Source organism: Zootoca vivipara, chromosome 8 (genome assembly GCF_963506605.1).
Source record: "Zootoca vivipara chromosome 8, rZooViv1.1, whole genome shotgun sequence".
In the NCBI taxonomy this organism is placed as follows: domain Eukaryota; kingdom Metazoa; phylum Chordata; class Lepidosauria; order Squamata; family Lacertidae; genus Zootoca; species Zootoca vivipara.
The window spans coordinates 81,764,934-81,779,491 of NC_083283.1; the positions used below are offsets into that span (position 1 = coordinate 81,764,934).

Sequence of the window (14,558 nt, forward strand, 5' to 3'; positions counted from 1 at the left end):
TAGTGGGTCTGCTGCAAGCAATGCTTGCAGTTCGAGGACCCGCCTCCCACAGTGACACATGGTATTTGAGTTAATGGGTAAAATAAGGCCACAACTTTATTGGTTAGAGCAAGTGAGAGGTATTGGCTTAGGCATTGGACACCCTAGCAAGCATGACTCCACCCTGCTCTGCGGGGGCGTCATATCAGGTTAACACCCCGAGGAAGGAGCCTGTTGATGCAAATACAACTGAAAGCTCCCCCTGGTGTCACCGGGGGTCATGCCATGGCCCCCAGTGGGGCATCGGACAGGATCCACGACCGCCAGATCCCTTAAGGCAGGGGTGTCAAACTCAAATTCATCGGGGGCCGCATCAGCAGTTTGGTCACCCTCAAAGGGCTGGTTGTATCTGTAGGACTATGTGTCCACTCTTTATTATCATAAATTATTGTCACTGCATTCAATTATTACTGTTTTTTTGTAATAATGTAAGTAATAACTAGCTCTGAAAGCAGAAACATAGTCAGAATAATGACAATAAAGATATCTTATCTTCTTTGCTAAAAAAAAATGTACAATTATTGTACAATTTATTGAAAAATGATTTTTGGTAACTGCACTGGGTGGTGGAGGCTCGCTAGGGTTTCATGCAGGACCTTTGCAGAGCTACTACCGGTAGTACCTGGAGATGCTGGGGTCCTTCTGCAGGCAGGACAGATGTTCTGCCAGTGAGCCACCACCCTTCACCAAAGGGACTGGCTGAGGTTGACTCACTGAAGCTGCTCTCCTGGTTCCAGGGTTTAAGGGCCAAAAGTATAAAGCAGCATCCTATGTTTCTGAGGAGAGGGAGAGGGAGAGGGAGGGGAGGGGAGGAAGGAAGGAAGGAAGGAAGGAAGGAAGGAAGGAAGGAAGAAAGGAAGAAAAGAGGGAGTGGGAGGGAGAGAGGAAGGAAGGAAAGAAAGAGGGGAGAGAAAGAAGAATAGGAAATAAGGAAGAGAATAAAGAAGGAAAGAAAAAGAAAGAGGGAGAGAAGACGGAAAGGGAGAAAGAAGTAAGGAAGTAGAGGGAAAGAAAGAATAAGAATGAGGGAGAGGAAGAAAGTTGGGAAGGACGGAAGGAAGAAAGGAAGGAAGTAAGGAAGAAAGAAAGAAAGAAAAGAGGGAGCAGGAGGGAGAGAGGAAGGAAAGAGGTGAGAGAAAGAAGAGTAGGAAAGAAGGAATAAAGAAGGAAAGAAAAAGAAAGAGGGAGAGAAGACAGAGATAAAGAAGGAAGGAAGGAGAGGGAAAGAAAGAATAAGAACGAGAGAGAGAGGAAGAAAGAAAGAAAGAGAAGGGGGGGTCGCCGCCTTGATTCAGCGCCAGAAAAGAGCGCGAAGGGACCCAGGGGCAAAAAGCATTTCCCCGGCCCCAGCTGTTTGTCGGCGCTTTGTTGGCGCGGCGCTTCAGCAGCAAGGTCCCACTGCTGGGTCCCGCTGGCTGGGGCGCTTGGCGGGCCACATGACGAGGTCTGGCGGGCCGGATTTGGCCCCCGGGCCTTGTGTTTGACACCCGTGCCTTAAGGGGATACCCCTATAAGAGGAGGGTTGGATGATGGCCACAACCAGTCCTGGAACACACCAGACAACTCCATATTCCAATGCCTACCGCCAAATACCGAGATAAGTTGTGACGAATTGCTACGAGGTAGGCGAAAAAACCAAGAGGCCAGTGCCAATTAGCCAATTGGATAAAGAACTCCTTCCAGGACCCTTTGGGCAACCAAAGACGACCAACCAAAGTCCATAGCAAGGTCAAAGCAAACACACCAAGGGAAGACCTACAGGGAGGGTGGGCGGGAGATCCGTTGAGGAGGAGCAGCAGAAGGGGAGATACGGATGCTGCCGCGCTGTTTTAAAGCAGGTAAACCCCGCCCACGGGCCGGCCCTATTGGCCAGCCAGGGGCCTGAGCGTGGCAGCAGGTATAGGTGAAGCAGGGGGCTGAACACGCCCCCCCCCCGCTTGGCGCATAGAGGGGGTCCCGCCCGCAAAGTCTCCCCTCTCTGAGGAGGAGAGATCTTATTTGAATTCCACTCTCTGGGAGCAGGTGTGTGAATGGCGCCAAGCAAGTATAGCAAAGTGGGTTAGCAGTGGCAAGTCCAGAAAGCACAGGTGAGACAAACCCCTGAGAGGTTCCCCAAAGCACTTTCTAGGAGCTGCACCAAACTAACATGGACATAGTGGACAAGCCACGTTCAGCAGGGTCAAAGTTTTGGATTTACAAGCTCTCAAAAATTATTGGATTATTGGTTTTGATTTAATTTTAATTTAAAAGTGATGTGATAAGAAGGTCTTCATATGAGGTGTGGGAAAGAAATAAGTTGCTGTTAGAAACAAAGACCCCACGGTGGATCTCATCGGTGGAAGTGCTGATGGTTAAGAAGATAAATATGGAGGGGAGGAGGGCCACTTACGAGGAGATTTTGATGAAATCAGAAAAGGGATGGAGGTTGAAACCATATGAGGAAATTAAAGAAGCCTTGACTGGATGGTTGCAATACCACCAAGCAAATGATGTTTTTACAAACGATAAAAAAAATAGGTTTTGAGGATAAAAGGTCCAAATTTCAAATAGAATTGTTGGAAGGCAGAGTAAAATTGTTGTCAAAAATGTATGATTTGTTGTTAGAATGGTATACGAAAGATGAATTGACAAAAGATGTGATGATAAAATGGGCAAAAGACTTTGGGCACAATATTGAATATGATGCGTGGTTGAAATTATGGAATCAAACATTGAAGTTTACAGCATGTACCGCCTTGAAAGAGAATGTTATGAAGATGATGTTTAGATGGTATTTAACACCAGTAAAATTGGCTAAGATGTATAGAATGAGTAGTAAGTTATGCTGGGAATGCAAAGATAAGGATGGTGAGTTTTATCATATGTGGTGGACATGCGAGAAAATTTTAAAAAAATGGGAAATGATATATAATGAATTGAAAAAGATTTTTAAATATACTTTCCCCCAAAAAACAGAGGCTTTTCTTTTAGGACTTATAGGAGAGGAGATTGTAAAAGGAGACCAAGTATTATTTATGTATGCGACAACCGCGGCTAGGACTTTATTAGCCCAAAAATGGAAAACCCAGGAGTTACCGACGATTGAAGAGTGGCGGACGAAAATGATGGACTATGCGGAACTAGCAAGGCTGACTAGCAAGATCCGAAACCAGGGAGAGTCAAGGTTCCAAAAGGACTGGAGTAAATTCGTGGACTATATGGAGAAGAACTGTAGAACTTTAAAGACACTTTCAGGTTTGAAATAAATCCTACGAATTGACTTTAAGAGATGGAATAAAGGAACTGTGAGACAGGAGTAGATAAGAAAACCGAATGAGGGGAAGGAGGGAAATCAAAGCTCGGCAGAGCAAATTGAATTTAAATAAAATAAAAAAAATTCCTTCAATAGCACCTTAAAGACCAACTAAGTTTTTATTTTGGTATGAGCTTTCGTGTGCATGCACACTTCTTCAGATACCTGAAGAATTGATGCTTTTGAATTCTGGTGCTGGAGGAGACTCTTGAGAGTCCCATGGACTGCAAGAAGATCAAACCAATCCATTCTTAAGGAAATCAGCCCTGAGTGCTCCCTGGAAGGACAGATCGTGAAGCTGAGGCTCCAATACTTTGGCCACCTCATGAGAAGAGAAGAATCCTTGGAAAAGACCCTGATGTTGGGAAAGATTGAGGGCACTAGGAGAAGGGGACGACAGAGGACAAGATGGTTGGACAGTGTTCTCGAAGCTACGAACATGAGTTTGACCAAACTGCGGGAGGCAGTGCGAGACAGGAGTGCCTGGCGTGCTATGGTCCATGGGGTCACGAAGAGTCGGACACGACTAAACGACTAAACAACAACAACAAGGTGCTATTGAAGGAATTTTTTTTATTTTACTTCGATCCAGACCAACACGGCTACCTACCTGTAACCTGAATTTAAATAGTTGAATAGATGTTAAAAAGAGGAAATTTTGTGTTTAATATGTGTTGTTGTGTTTGTTGTTGAATGTTTTGTTATTGTTTAATGTGTTTATTTGGAAAATTTAATAAATTGTCTTTTTTTTAAAAAAAATTAATTTAAAAGTGGACCCATTCTTGTTTAGCTACCAGTTATGAAAAAAATAAGCCAAAGCATATTACCATTTTTTAATAGCAACAATGAAAGGAGAGGAACAGAAATGTACTAGTGATGGCTAAATTGACTAATCATGTGCATGTTAAGAAAAAAAGGAAGACAGGAAGACTGTACACACATGGGAAAGGGCATCTTCTTCATTGAGGTTTGGAATAAAAAAGGTCATGTTACAAGAGATGTGAGTGCAAATTTCAAGGAGTTATGATGTGCATTTTAAAACAGTCAAAGCAGAGATCAAATAAGCCCCAAATAGGGTGAAATCGAAACAAGGGCATTCAACTTCGGCACAGAACTGCAAAGATTTGAAATCCCGTACGAAAAGGAACACTGCCGGGCTCCCTCCCTCCCAAGCGGCAGCAACAGGAATGGGTCAGAAATGCCATCCTGTGATCTGGACATAGCTGCCAAGTTTTCCCTTTTCTCGCGAGGAAGCCTATTCAGCATAAGGGAAAATCTCTTTAAAAAAGGGATAACTTGGCAGCTATGGATCTGGACTATGTTGGATTAAAAGGATTGGAAAGAACTTGGAACTTTGATTAGAATGGCAGCAATTATCGATATTCAGAACCCTCAGAATTTGAAGCATGGGGAAGCAAAATTTTTATAATTTGGCATAATATTTGGTTTAATAGATATATATTTGTATAATTTGATATGATTGATTTGTAAGTGAAAATCTAATAAAAATTGATTTAAAAAAAAAAAAGAAATGCCATCCTGTAGCGCCTAAACCTAAGTATGTTTTCTAAGAAGCAAGTACCACTAAATTCAGTGTGAGGCTTACTTCCCAATCTAAGGATTGGTGCATAGGATTATGGCTTTATTCTTACTTTCTAAGGCAGGCACCCCCAAACTCAGCCCTCCAGATGTTTTGGGTCTACAATTCCCATCATCCCTGACCACTGGTTCTGTTAGCTAGGGATGATGGGAGTTGTAGTCCCAAAACATCCGGAGGGCCAAGTTTGGAGATGCCTATTCTAAGGCATGCTGCAGTGACCCTCAACTAAAGTGAGATTTACTTCTTTGACCCAATGCCTAATGTAATTGCAGTCTACAGATCACACCTTCAATCTTTAGCTCTATGGAGCTAAAGCATCACCACGCCCCATTAGCACACAGGAAGATATGGGGAGAAATACCAGCACAGCCTAAATTAAAAGGCCTGCCAATTAAGGAGTTATAAAACCATTTTATGTTGTGCAGCAATAACAGTTCTATCACCTGCCAATGGCCCATTTATCAGGATCAGATGTTGTCTGTTAAGCCAATTAGTTAAACAATCTTCATGAAATAACTTTTAAATGGGTTTCAAGGGAGGGTGGAGGAATCTCGTTAACATTTCAACTCGGGGCCAAACTACAGGACACTCCGTTGCAATATTCCTTTCATATAACGGAAAGTGTTTTGGGTTTTTTTTTTACAAAAGAAAACTGTTCACAATTTTTTAAAATGAAAAACATCCTCAAGGTTGCAAGAGCAAGAGAGTGGTAGGAAGGAGTGTTATTTAACTCTTTCCCTTTCTACCTTTTGTTCCCCAAAACTCACCTCTCCCCCCCCCAGAAGTTTCCCCATCCATGGGAGAGTCAATTGCAGTTAATGTGAACACAGGACACAGGTGGCACTGTGGTGTAAACCACTGAGCCTAGGGCTTGCCGATCAGAAGGTCGGCGGTTCAAATCCCCGCAACGGGTGAGCTTCCGTTGCTTGTTCCCAGCTCCTGCCAACCTACTGGTAGCAGTTCAAAAGCATGTCAAAGTGCAAGTAGATCAATAGCTCTGACGGGAAGGTAAACGGTGTTTCCATGCACTGCTCTGGTTCCGCCAGAAGCGGCTTAGTCATGCTGGCCACATGACCTGGAAAAACTGTCTGTAGACAAACGCCGGCTACCTCGGCCAGTAAAGGGAGATGAGCGCCGCAACCCCAGAGTCGTCTGTGTCTGGACTTAATTGTCAGGGGTCCTTTACCTTTTAATGTGAAATAACAACAAAGTGGACCTCTCTCCACTTGTGAATAGTGGCTTCCTTCCTACTGAGAGTGCTGTATGATTGAGCAGTTATGGAACAGAGTGGTACAATAGCTGTATGGAGTTTGCACTGTCTGGATGTGCAGGTTTGCTGGCCTTTCCTCAATGAAGAGGCTCCCAACCCAAGTCCCTTAGGGCTCATGTCTCATGGTAACAGACAAGGAAGCAGAGATTCCAGGAAAGGAGCCTGCAACCATAGGCACATTGTTCACAAGAACGAGGACTTATTGAGTGGCATTCTCATCAAGGAGCGAGAAATGCAAATTATAGTTCCGCACTGATTATATTTATATCCTGGCATTGAGCCACTGCTCGACTGGTGTCACAACTTTGCTCTGTGCAGCATGTGTCAACAAGAGTTACGGCCTCTTTCTGTTTGGACAGATGAATGTGCCTCCTCCCTAGAAGAACAGTGTTCATTACAGTGATCCGCTCATCCAAGAGATCGTGGCTACAGAGTCACGTGTGTCACACATTATTAACCAAAGATTTTGAGTGTTCATCATGGCACAAAGAGTTAATTGAAAAGCGTCATCTCTGAAAGACATTCAGAGTCGTCTTCGTGTACTGCAAATTTTGGCGAATTGTTTTGCTAAACCATTTCCATTATCTTATATTTGGGGTTTAATTAATATAGCAAAATGTTGTTAAGCCTGTTCTACTCAGACAAACAGAGTACCCCTACTGAGGATGAATAGTGAGAAACTAGGGCACTGTATGTTGGTGGTTCCAAGGTCCAGGAAGTTGGTGCAGGGCCGGTGCTAGGGTTTTTAGCGCCCTAGGTGAGATCACCTTCTGGCGCCCGCCCCCCCCCCCGGCTAATCATATTTCAAACACAGATGTATTTCATCCAACCTGTTCCTTGTAACCATGATATCTGCTACATGTTCCAAAGCAGTGGCAGTCCTGCTACCACAGAGTAATAGTGCAGGGTGGGGAGGGAGGGGGAAGAGAGAGAAGGAAGGAAGGAAGGAAGGAAGGAAGGAAGGAAGGAAGGAAGGAAGGAAGGAAGGAAGGAAGGAAGGAAGGAAGGAAGGAAGACAAGGAAGGAAGGGATGAAAGAGAGAGGGAGGGAGGGAAGAGACAGAGAAGGGAGGGAGGGAGGAGGGGTGAGAGGGAAATAGAGAGGGGGGAGGGAGGGAAGAGAGAGGGAGGGAAGGAAGGAAGGAAGGGGTAGGAAAGAGAGAGAGAGAGAGAGAAGGGAGAGAGAAAAAGAAAGAGGGGGGGAAGGAAGCTGGTCCTGCTCATGGTTTTCCATGGAGCAAATGAAGTTGGGCCCTGGGCCCTGACCATTGCAGTCCAACTCATGATGGTGGTGGGGTGGTGATGATAGTTTATTATTTATACCATGCCCATCTGGCTGGGTTTTCCCAGCTACTCTGGTCAGCTCCCAACATCATCATCATCATTAATAATAACAATACGATAAAACATCCAACATTAAAAGCTTCCCTAAACAGGAATGCCTTCAGATGTCTTCTAAAAGTCAGATAGTTTATTTCTTTGACATCTGATGGGAGGGCGTTCCACAGGGCGGGCGCCACCACCGAGAAGGCCCTTTGCCTGGATCCCTGTAACCTCACTTCTTCAATGGTGGGTTTTAGAAGCTATGGCACCCTGACAGCAGTTGGCTCAAGCAGCGTGTAAAGCTATACCTCTAAAATGGCAGGTGCTGAGAAGGCGGGAACTTTCACTCTCAGCCACTGACTTTCATGGAGTAAGACCACCGGGAATGAGCTGCTCTGCTCATTAGGCCTGACACCCAACCAAGTCTGTGGAGATTGTGGTTTTGCTAATAAAGAGTTGACTCCAACTTTGAACTGTGCGATTACTGAACAGCAGACTCCTGGGACAGCTATTTAAACATTAGAACAGAAGGCACAGTTCCAATTCTGATAGAAGTAAAGAGTGTTGTTTTACTCAGAGGAGACCCACTGAACCATGTACTCCCTGGAGAAAAAGGTGGGATATAAATGCAATAAAGAAACTCTTCTGCTTACCTGCTTAAGAAAGCTGGAGGGGTCAGCTGGGTGGAGATGTCTGTCGCCAACCCATAGCTGGCAAGTCTCCCGTTTTTCACGGGGAAAGCCCCGTATTTTAAACAGTTTCCCACCGGCAGCCCGGATTGAAAAAAATCCCGTAAATCCCCCGGATTTCCTACCTGCCAGGGAGGCTCCATTTTGGGTCCTGCCACTGCCCGATTTCCGGTGCCCGGACATGCGTAGATGCAACTTCCGGTGCCACACCACTGCTGATCCTGCATTTTTCGGCGGGAGACTTGGCAACTCTGCGCCAACCTGGCATCCAGAGATTCCCCCCCCCCACAGTCGCAACTGGACCCATGCAAGTCGCAAAACATGCCTGGGGAATTTCTAGCACAGCTTAAACAAAGCAGTGCTGCTTACAAGCACAAGGTCCCTAGAAGGTTAAAGTCTCAGGACCATTAAGCAGCTGCAAATTGGCAACCAGAAAACTCAGCTGCTGGGCTTGATTGACAGGACATAGGATGAAATGCCTGCCTTTGTTCCTCGTGATCAATAGCAATGCACATTAAATGCATGTGAAGTTAACCTACAGCCCAGTGCCAAGAAACATTTTTCTGGTTAGTATCTCAAGCCTCAGACATGAAAGAATGAAAACAGATGATTTATATCAAATGACTGCATGGTTCAGGATCAAAGTCTCCTCCTATTGGAGTTTTAGCACTGACTAAAGCAGGAGCCAAACCAGACCCTAACATTTAAAGCGGGGGGAACCAGATGGGACCCCAAGTGCCTCCTTTGCACAACCAGCCCCTTGGTAAGGCTGGATCCATGGCCAGCAAGGTGGGTGCATAGCTCAGGGGCGGAGGATGTGCTTTGCCTGCAAGAGGGCCCAGGTTCAAGGAGAATAAATGGGAGAGCCCACACACACACCCAATGCAGGCCATGCGCACGGAAGTACCAAAGGAAGATGCATGCACCCACAAATGTGCAGGTTTGAAGTATTAAGCGCAGCTCCAAGTCGGGGGAAGGAGAATGGAGACAAAGGAAAACAGAGACACACAGAGTTTGTGACAGGGGCTAACAGAGAGGGTGCCGGAGGGGTATACTGAAAAGAAAGCAGGACACAACACCATTGTAAATAAACCGGCTCCTGGTAACAAGGACAGAACACATGTTATGAATTTCAAAATCTACATATACTTTACTTCCTCCGGTAGTAAAGAAATTCCTTCTACTGAGCTGATACGTTTGTTTTTAAATATGAATTATTATAATGCATTAATCTCCCATGTGTACGTACAGTGTTAATTTTGTTTCCATGTGCAGGGCTGGAGAAAAACATACAACTCTGCGTATGTTTACATTTCAAGCATTGAATTTGACACTTTGATTATGGATTGAGCTATAACTAGCTGAAGTTTTCACTGTTTAATTGTGGCACTAAGTTCCCTGCATCATTTTGCTCGAGCCAATTTTGTTCAGTCCAGCGAGGATGAGCTTTGACTTTGGAAATCTCCGACTCGGAGGGGAGGGGGGTGGGCTTCACCTTGCATTGTTCTGCTTTCTGAGCTCAGTGGGTGGTTACTAAGAAACAAGATACTATATTACCTCATCCTGTGAACTATCAGCTTGTCTGGCAATGATTCTTTCTAAAACTCAACACAAGGTCACTGGAGGAGAACTGAGTGAGGAAAGATGGAGCAACATTACTAAAATTGTAAGCTAAATAAGAATTTCCTAACTCCCTGCAGCTGGAAATGTAACTGGGAAGCTCAGAAATATCTGGAAGTGAGCTCACTGAAACCAACAGCAATACATATGTAAAGAGCCAATACTTCTCTTTTCCTAACTTGTCCAAGGAAACCAGTATTCTTCTTTCCCTTGCATGGCACAAACCCAGTGCTTTTCTTTCTGAGGGTACACAGGGGGACACATACCCCTAAACATTTTGTGAATCTAAGTTTGGCCTCATTGAGGAGAAGTATTTGAATATGAGTAGGAAAATGAGAGTAAGCCTAAACATTTTTTAAGGGGGGAAAGCACTGCACAAACCTTTTTGTTGTTTTCTATTATTCCTTATAAACACACTATGCCACGTATAAATGAATGCATGATACAAGTAAGAAATACAAGCTTGTTGAAAATGGGAGCTGCTGTGTTTAGTTTTGAGTGCTCTCAGCAGTTTCCACGTTCAGTAGTCATAAAATAAGAGAAGCAATGCACCTATATTCAGCCATCCACAGAATATGCCATTTAGATTGGTCCACAGTCCCGACCACAACTGACCAAATAATTATTTCAAACAAGGCAGTGTTATAGTCTACAATGGGATCAAAACCTGATGGGTGATGTCAAAGATTGTGTGAAGCCAAGCCAGCAAGTTAATATCTCACCTTCACCACAAACTCACTAGGCGAGTTCTCCTCACTACAGATCTGCAATGGGGCAATGAAGATAATCCTGCTCTATCCTAGCAGTGTTGCAATCATTTGCGAGCACATGGGGCAGTGATGGCCAAACTCGGCCCTCCAGCTGTTTTGGGACTACAATTCCCATCATCCCTGACCGATGGTCCTGTTAGCTAGGGATGGTGGGAGTTGTAGTCCAAAAACAGCTGGAGGGCCACGTTTGGCCATCACTGGGGGGAGGGGTTTGCCAAATTTGCCAAGGGTTGCCCCAAAAGGGCCTGAGCGTCACTTGCAGCCCTCAGGCTGCCCTTGTGGGCACCCCACCTTTCCCTACTGCCCCCACCACCGCTGGAGAAATGGTGCTAGCATCAGCAGCAATTTTGGGAGCAGCGTGCAAGGGCTCGCTGGAAATTGGTGGTGGGGGCACCTTCCCATGTCACTTCAAGTGGCAAAAGGGGACACCTGCCCGCTCCTGCTGATCAGCAGTGCAGAGTTTTACTCACAGGAAGGCAAATATCACACAGAAAAGGGTAACAATGCCAAGCAGAGCTTTACTTGAGCTTATAGCTGGTTAAAACAATCTACCTGAATTTGAGTTCCTTAGAACACTGATCCTCAAAAAATGCAAAATGTTGCCCAGTAGAGCAGGAAAAGTACAATCTACACGGTAAAGAACTCCCCTTCGAGGAAAGCTTGCAATGTTTAGGGGTTTTCGGTTTAGCAAAAAGACAAGAAAGGGTGGGGGGGAGGAGCAGAAGCAGCTAGAAAGTGCTTTCCTCTCTCTTTCACTCTCATGCAATATAACAGAGGGTGAAGCAGTAAAGCTAAAAGGTTGGACATTCAGGACAGACAAGAGAAGTGCTGCCCACACAACACCTACTTGGCCACAAAGTATTGGGCAAATTCATGATGAAAAAGTACACGAGGGGCTACTAATCCGTGGTCTATGTGCCACCTGCAGGATCAGAGGCAGCACTCTGAACACCAGCTGTTGGGAAATGACAGCAAGAGAGCATTGTTGTCTTTACGTCCTGCTAGCGTGCTGTCCATAAGCATATGCTTGGCCAGCTCTTCTTTATTCTGCAAGGGCAGAATAACTTTATGGTTTAGAATCTTGCACAAGTATGCCAGCTTTAAGCATTTATTTGGCAGCAGTTGGTTTAGGACCAGGACGTTAGACACACCAGCTTCAATGGGACTTTAGAGTCTCATAGGGTCTCCTTTAGAGGAGAAGACTACACATTAGGGTTTAACAACATACATAAGCCCACCTCACGGCCAGACAGCTGGTCCATTGCCCAATATTGTCTACTTCAAAAGGAAAGTGTTCTCTGGTCTCCGGTAGAGGTTTCTTCTTAACCCAGCTATCTCATCATCATTTAATCAGACATGATACGGATTCACAGGGCCCTTTACATGCAAGGCGGGTGCTCTACTAGGGAGCTTAGAGCCCTCTCAGCACATCCAAATAAAGTATAGCCCAGCCTGCTCACCTCCCAACTTTCAGAAAGAGCTCCACTCCAATGAAAGCTATAATTTCTGGAGCTGCCTTCCTGTTATGAATACTTAGCACTTTAGGTTTTTATTGCTGCAATCTAATCTAAGAGAGGGAAACAAATAATGCATTTTCTAAACAAAGCATTTTCTAAACAGCATTTTCTAAACAAAGCAAAACAAAGCTATGGCGTGCAGGGGTGCACACACGTAACCTTTTAAAAAAAACACTAAGTAATTTTTCAGAGAGCTCAAGTAGCAGGGGATTGTGCCAATCTTTCACCCAAGATTCGGGTGTTCTTTCTTGAAGCCAAGCAATAGCCATTCACACCCCTGGGCATCTTTTCAAGAAAGGGGAAGAAATGCAGGAAGTGCCTCCTTATGTGTCCTGCGGATTCTCTCTTTCCATGTTCCTTCATTATTCCAGATTAGACAATCATCCAATGCAAAACACCTGAGCATCTGGGTTACTGGCTGCAGCCCTAAAACACTGCTTTCTGGAAGCCTCGAAAACACAGAAACTGAGCAAGCGGTTTTGTAGCACGTCAGGTCGTCTAGCCCAAGATGATCTACTATTCTGGTGGGCAACAGTTCCATAATGTTTCCTTGTCCCGCATCCAAGCACTGTCGAACTTGAGCTGCACAGAACGGAACCCTAGAACCTTCCGCAAGCGAAGCCTGGGCTCGAGGGGGAGAAGATGCCACCGTCGTGTTCTCTTCCCCGAGCCCGGACCTCTGCTGGGAGCATCGAGTCCTTCGGACCCGAGCCGCCTGCTTCTGCCGGGCAGGTGCGGCGCCCTCTCTCGCCACCCAAGGCAAGCGACCGAGCAGCCCGCGGCGCCACCGGTTGCGCAGCGCAGGAGCCCTTCCCGGGACGGTGCCTCCTAGCGCGCAAGAGCTCGGACGCCTCCGCGCGTCCCGCTGCGCGCAGGCGGGGGCGCACGCCAAGCTCGGAGCGGAGCGCGGGAGAGAAGAAACTTTTGGAGACGCCCGGGCGCAGGCAGGCGCGCAAAGGATGCGGAGAGCCAGCGAGAGGCTCCAGTCCAGGGTTGGCCCGCCCCTGCGCGCGGAGCGCTCGCCCAGTCCGGCCTGCTGCCCGGCCGCCTGCCTTCCCCGCGCGGAGAGGCTGCCTGGCGCGCTGTCTCAGCTTGTCCCCGCGCAAGGCGCCCGCCCCGTCACCCGCCCGCCCGCCCGCCCGGTAGCAGCAGCATCCCTGGCGGGCGAGGTGGGACGCCGCTGCTCTCCCCGCCCCGCGGCCGCCGCAGCACAATGCCCCTCGCCCTTACCTGCGCGCAGGGTCCCCCGCGGGGCGCGGCGCCTCAGGGATCCGGCGACAAGGAGCCGAGCAGCCGCCCGCCAGGCTTCGGCGACGCGCGTGGAGGCGGCGGCAGCGCGGGCGGCCGGGCGGGCAGGCGGTCGGCGGTGCAGGAGGCTGGGCGAAGGAGCCGGAGGAGGAGCCGCGGCGGCCCCGCTCCCTCCCTCCCTCTCCCTCCCTCTCTAGCTGGCTGGCTCGCTGTCTGCCAGGGAGCGGGGCGAAATTCCGGCGCGGCGGCCAAGCGCACACAAAGGAGCCCCGGCGAGTCCGCGCAGCCGGGGCGGGGCGCCGGGGAGGGACCTGCGCGCCGCCGCCGCGCACTTTAAGGCGGAGAGGAGGGGCGCGAGAAGGGCAGCCGTCGAGGCGCGCACCTGGCGGAGGCGCCCACCGGGTTGCGTGAGGCGAGCATCCCCAGCTCGCCATCGGGCTGGAAATTCGGTGCCAACCCTCGTCGGGGGCGCGGAGAAAACTCCCTGAAAATCGGAGAACGGAGCAAACGGGCTTGAATTTAGGGAGAAAGGAGAGAGCAACACAGCGTACGGGGCGCCGAGGGGAGGAGGGGATGTGTGGAAAAGGCCGCCCAAGACGAGCGCGGGGCTCCCCCTGGCGTGCGCTCCCCGTCCGGACTCCGGTACCCGGGAGGCAGCCAGATGGTTTGGGCTATAACTCCCCGCCGGGCAGTCGCCAGGTTGCAGGAAGCTGATCTTGAGCCCTCCAGTCTGCTCAGAGGGCAGGTGAGGCGGACGCAAAGTCCAGTGGCTTGGGGTAACAAGCTGCCTTGGGAGTTGCTCCCCCGTTCCCTCCTCGGCAATAGTCTCTTCAGAAGGTGGAACCCCACGCCCTTTCAATCTCAGTAGATGGAGTTAGTAAGGCAGCCCTCCGCAATTTGGAGCCCTCCTAACAGGGCCGGATTAAGACATTTAGAGGCCAATGGCACTTACAAGATTTTGGTGCCCTCATATATATCTGATTCAAAACATAAACAACAGCAAGCCATAAAATAAAAAAAATTCATTTTTTGAAATGAAACAAACCCTACAGCAAGATAGAAAATGTTTATTTTTGTATATTTGGATAAACAATGTTTATTTTTGTTCAACTGCACCGTATGGTCCGTGGTAAATCTGGTAATGGAACATTTATGTGATGCCCCCTTTCCTTTGATGCCCTAAGCATGGGC

At 47.6% G+C, this 14,558-nt stretch overlaps 1 protein-coding gene across 2 annotated transcripts in view; it reads right to left on the bottom strand.

Moving 5' to 3' along the window:
- ENOX1 (ecto-NOX disulfide-thiol exchanger 1) overlaps positions 1–13,472 on the bottom strand; it is a 270,937-nt gene extending 257,465 nt beyond the window's left edge. For both annotated transcript variants that reach the window (XM_035103504.2, XM_035103500.2), the window contains exon 1: positions 13,350–13,472. The gene's annotated coding sequence lies outside the window, so the exon portion shown is untranslated. The remainder of the gene's footprint in view (positions 1–13,349) is intronic.
- Between the last annotated feature and the right edge of the window lie 1,086 nt (positions 13,473–14,558).